The 5,337-nt window shown below is 33.5% G+C and overlaps 1 non-coding gene across 1 annotated transcript; it reads left to right on the top strand.

The window, feature by feature from the left end:
* Positions 1 to 562: 562 nt before the first annotated feature.
* Positions 563 to 669, top strand: LOC116582065. Its single transcript, XR_004282364.1, has one exon. It is a non-coding gene; the product is annotated as a U6 spliceosomal RNA (small nuclear RNA).
* The last annotated feature ends 4,668 nt before the right edge of the window (positions 670 to 5,337 follow it).

Below are 5,337 nucleotides of genomic sequence, written 5' to 3' on the forward strand. Positions count from 1 at the left end.
ATAAGAGTGGGACCAGTAATGGGTAGATTAATTAAACATTTCAGTTAAGAGGAGGAATCCTAGAAAGTATTACACATATACCTATAAAACTGTTTAACTTAAAAGCTACAAGTGTAAATAAATTTGCCAATATTTTGTTACAGGGTCAAGGCCTTAGGTAGATTCACTGGCATTTCTTGCAGAAACCATGCCAGTGATGCATTGTCCCAGATTTCGAGCTTCACATTCTATATAGTGAAAACTGGGGCAAAGCAGTCCACAAACTGAGTCACAGATTTTGCAGTTTTTCCCATTTGTTTCCAGTTGTCTTGCCTACAATTTAATCTAGCAGCAACTGTTTTATTGTTTCATCTTTCCAATGCATCCAGCTTATTTTTCAGAGAACCAATACTCCTATTTTATTCATTTTCTCAACTTACATAATATTTAATTAAATGATATAATTATGACAGCAGGAACAAATGACATTAAACACATTTGAGGACAAACACAAATGTGTCTTAGAAATGTACAAGGTATACGATGGGAGCAGAAATATATGGGCATTAAGAGTAGATTTTTAGTGCTCGCTTCGGCAGCACATATACTAAAATTGGAACGGTACAGAGAAGATTAGCATGGCCCCTGCGCAAGGATGACACACAAATTCATGAAGTGTTCCATATTTTTATGCAATAAAATGAGGAGGTAGGAAAAGAAAAAATGAAAGAAGATGGGATCAGGAGGGAGACAAACCATAAAAGACTCAATCTCACAAAACAGGCTGAGGGTTGCTGGGGGGAGGGGGTGGGGAGAAAGGGGTGGTGTTATGGACATTGGGGAGGGTATGTGCTATGGTGAGTGCTGTGAAATGTGTAAACCTGGCAACTCACAGACCTGTACCCCTGGGGAAAAAATACATTATATGTTTATTAAAAAATCTTAAAATTAAAAAAAAAAAAGAGTAGACTTTTAGAAAAAGAGTAGCTCAACAGTTTTCAGCGTTTAGTGGATATTAGTTAGTAGGTTTAACAGGAATACCACAGAACGTTGGTTTATTGGGCAAAGCAGTTAGTGGAGATCAACTAAGAGGGCACCTAGATGTCTTATTTCCTCCTACCATGTCTTACTTTGTGCAGGAAATACTCCAGGATAGGGTAGATCTCTGAAAAGGGCTAGGTGATAAATATTTTAGGCTTTGCCAGTCACAAAGTCACTGTAGCAATTATGGAACTCTGTCATTGTATTATGTAGGAAAGCAGCCTTAACACATGGCTATATTCCAATAAAACTTTATTTAAAGAAATGGGAACATTGCCTGGTGGCCATGTATAGATTTTGCTTTTTTGGTACAATTTTCTAAATCAGTAACTCCTAACCTTTTGTCACCAAGAATCATTTTTAATTCACATCTTCTCCATTCCATATTTAAAAACCCTTTTTTAAAGAAAGTATATTTATTTTGCTTCCTACTTTATTTTTAATTAATCAAAGACATATAAGGCTATGCATTAGAGATTCTAATCAATATGAGATAACCAACATTATTATACTCTGTTGACTTAATACTGAATAGAAATAAAGAAATTCATCCAGTTTTTTTTAATGTGTGTAGCTTTATCGAGTATGAACATATAATTTGTTGACATTTTTTAAAATATTAATACAATTTTTGGATATCACCACACCTGACTTCCCATTCTTACATTCAAGGATTCCTTAGGAGCTTGGGAGATCATCCAGAAAAATAATAAATATGGACAGAATGGACTTGAACTACACTTTAGACCAACAGATATTCCATACATACTTTAGACCTAATAGACATATAAAGAACATTCATTACAACAGCAGAACATGTACTTTTCTCAAGCACACAGAATATTCTCTGGAGTAAAAGAGAGTTCACAAAACAAGTCTTAGCAAATTTAAAAAGATTAAAAGATTAAAATCAACCACCTTTTCTGACCACAATGGTATGAAACTAGAAATAAATATAGGAGGAAATCTGCAAAATTCACTAATATATGGAACTTAAATTACATACTCTTTAATAATAACTGACTTAAATAAGAAATAAAAAAGAGAAATTAAAAATATCTTGAAGCAAACAAAAATGGAAACAGCATACTAAAACCTATGGGAGGCAGCAAAAACAGTTCTAAAAAGAAAGTTTATAGTGATAAATGTCTACATTAAAAAAAACAAAGATCTCAAGTAAAGATCCTAATTTTACCCTTTAAGGAACTAGGAAAAGAATAAATTCAACCTAAAGTTTTCTGAAGGAAGAAAATCACAAAGATCAGACCAGAAATAAATGAAATAAGAAAGCAGAGAAACATTAGAAAAGATCGATGAAATTAATATCTGGTTTCTTGAAAAGATAAATAATATTGACAAAGATTTAGCTAGAATTATAAAAAAAAGAAAGATTCAAATAAATAAAATCATATAAATGAAAGAGGAGACATTATGTCTGACACCACAGAAATAAAAAGGATCCTAAGAATTACTTTAAATACTTACATGCCAATAAATTGGATGACCTGGAAGAAGTGGCCAAATTCTCAGAAGCATACAACTAACTAAGACTAAATCATGAAAAAAAGAAAAGAATAGATAACCTGAATAGTCCAATAATGAGTAATCAAAAATCTCCCAACAAAGAAAAGTCCAAGGCCAGATGGTTTTCCTGGTGAATTCTACCAGAAATTTAAATAATTAACACCAATATTTGTCAAACCCTTAAAAAAAATGACTCCCACACTCATTTTGTGAGGCCACCACTACCCTGATAACAAAGCCAGGTAAGGACACTACAAGAAAAGAAAACTACAGACCAATATCTCTGATGAATTCAAATGCAAAATTCTCAACAAAATATTAGCAAAGTGAATTCAACAGCACATTAAAAAATCATATACCATGATCAAGTAGAATTTAACTCTGGGATCCAAGAATGTGTCAACATACACAAATCAATAAATGTGATATACCATTTTAATAGAATGAAAAACAAAAATCATATAATCCTGTCAATAAGATGAAGAAAAAGGAGTTGACAAAATATAACAACCTTTCATTACAAAAAACCTGAGCAAATTGGGTATAGAAGGAATATACCTCAGATAATGAATACAGATATGACAAGCCCAAAATTAACCTCCTGCATAATGGTGAAGTTGAAAGCTTTTCCTCTCAGATCAGGAAGAACACAAGGGCTCCCACTCTTACCACTGCTATTAAGCATAGTACTTGAAATCTTCACTAGAGCAATCAGACAAGAAAAAGAAATAGAAGACATCCAAATCAGAAAGGAAGAAGCAAAACCATCTTTGTTTACAGATGATATGATCTCATATATAAAAAATCCTAGACTCCAGGAAAAAACAAGTTCTAATTAACCAATGAATTCAGTAAGGTTGTAGAATATAAAATCAACATACAGAAATCAGTTGCATTTCTATATTCTAAAAACAAAAATCTGAAAAAGAAAATTGTAAAAATCCCATTCACAATAGTATCAAAAACAATAAACTACTTAGGAATAAATTTAACCAGAAAGGTGAAAGAGCTGTAAAATAAACATGACAAGACTTTGATGAAAGACATTTAAGAAGACACAAATGGAAAGATATCTTGTGTTCATGGATCAGAAGAATACTTTTAAATGTCTAAACTACTCCAAAGCCATCTACAGATTCAGTGTAGTCCCTGTTAAAATTCCAGTGGCATTTTTCACAGAAATTTTTTTTAAAAAATCCTAAAAATTCATATGGAACAACAAAATATCCTGAATAGTAAAAGCATTCCTGAGAAAGAGATAAAGCTTCATGCCTCCTCATTTCAAGCTATTAAAAGCTACAGTAATCAAAACAATATGGTACTAGCATAAAAATAGATATGTAGACCACTGGTACATAATTGAGAGCTTGGAAATAAACCTTTGTATAAATGATAAACCAATATTTCACAAGTGAGCCAAAAATACCTGAGGATATAAAAGGATACTCTCTTCGAGAAACGATGCTGAGTAAACTGGATAATCACATGCAGAGAAATTAAATCAGACCCTATCTTATGTCATTCACAAAAATTAACTTGGAAGAAATTGAAAAACTTAAGACCTGAAACCATAAAACTTAGGGAAAACATGGGGGAAAGCTCCTCAACATTGAGCTCCACAATGACTTTTTGGATGTAAGACCAAAAGCACAAGCAACAAGAACAAAATAAACAGGTGAGACTACATCAAACTAAAAAACTTCTGCACAGCAAAAGAACTGATTGACAAAATGAAAAAGCAACCTACAGAGTGGAAGAAAAATATTTGTAAATCATATATCTCATAAAGGAGTAATATCTAAAATATATAAGGAACTCAAAATCTCAATAGCAAATAAAAAATAAATAAAATCCTATTAAAATAGGCAGAGAAACTAAATAGGCATTTTTCCAAAAAGACATACAAATGGCCAACAGGTACATTAAAAGATACCCAACACCACTAGTCATCAGGGAAATGTAAATTGAAACCACAATGAGATATCATTTCACTCCTGTTAAAATGGCTATTACCAAAAAGACAAAAAATAACAAGTGTTGGCAAGGAAGTGAAGAAAAGGAAATCCTATGCCTTGTTGGTGGGAATATTTTCCACAATAGAAAACAGTATGGAGGCTCTTGAAAAAATTAACACTAGAACAACCATATGATCCAGCAATCCTGCTTCTGGGTATATAAAGAAAAGGAAATTACTATCTTTTTCTTTTTTAAAATTTTTATTTATTTATTTATTTGACAGGCAGAGATCACAAGTAGGCAGAGAGGCAGGCAGAGAGAGAGAGAGCGGGTGCGGGGAAGAAGTAGACTCCCTGCTAAGCAGAGAGCCCGATGCCGGGCTTGATCCGAGGACTCTGGGGTCATGACCTGAGCTGAAGGCAGAGGCTTTAACCCACTCAGCCAGCCAGGCGCCCCAGGAAATTAGTATCTTAAGGAGATATCTGCATCCCTATGTTCATTGCAGCCTTACTTAAAACAGCTAAGATACGGAATTAACCTAAGTGTCACACACACACACACACACACAAAATGGAATATTTATAAACCACAACGGAATACTATTCAAGCCATTAGGAAAAAAGAGATCTTCCATTTGCAGTAACATGGATGTGTCTGAGGCCATTATGCTATACGAAAAAAGTCAGAGCGAAAATAAATACTGTATGATCGCGCTTGTTTGTGGAATTCTTTAAGAAGCAAACTCATAGTAACAGCAAATGATGGTTATCAGAGGCGGGAAAGGTGAGGGAAATGGGGGGGTGCTGGTAAACGCTTCCAATTATACGATAAGTACGT

The sequence above is a fragment of the Mustela erminea genome, chromosome 21 (genome assembly GCF_009829155.1).
Source record: "Mustela erminea isolate mMusErm1 chromosome 21, mMusErm1.Pri, whole genome shotgun sequence".
NCBI lineage: Eukaryota > Metazoa > Chordata > Mammalia > Carnivora > Mustelidae > Mustela > Mustela erminea.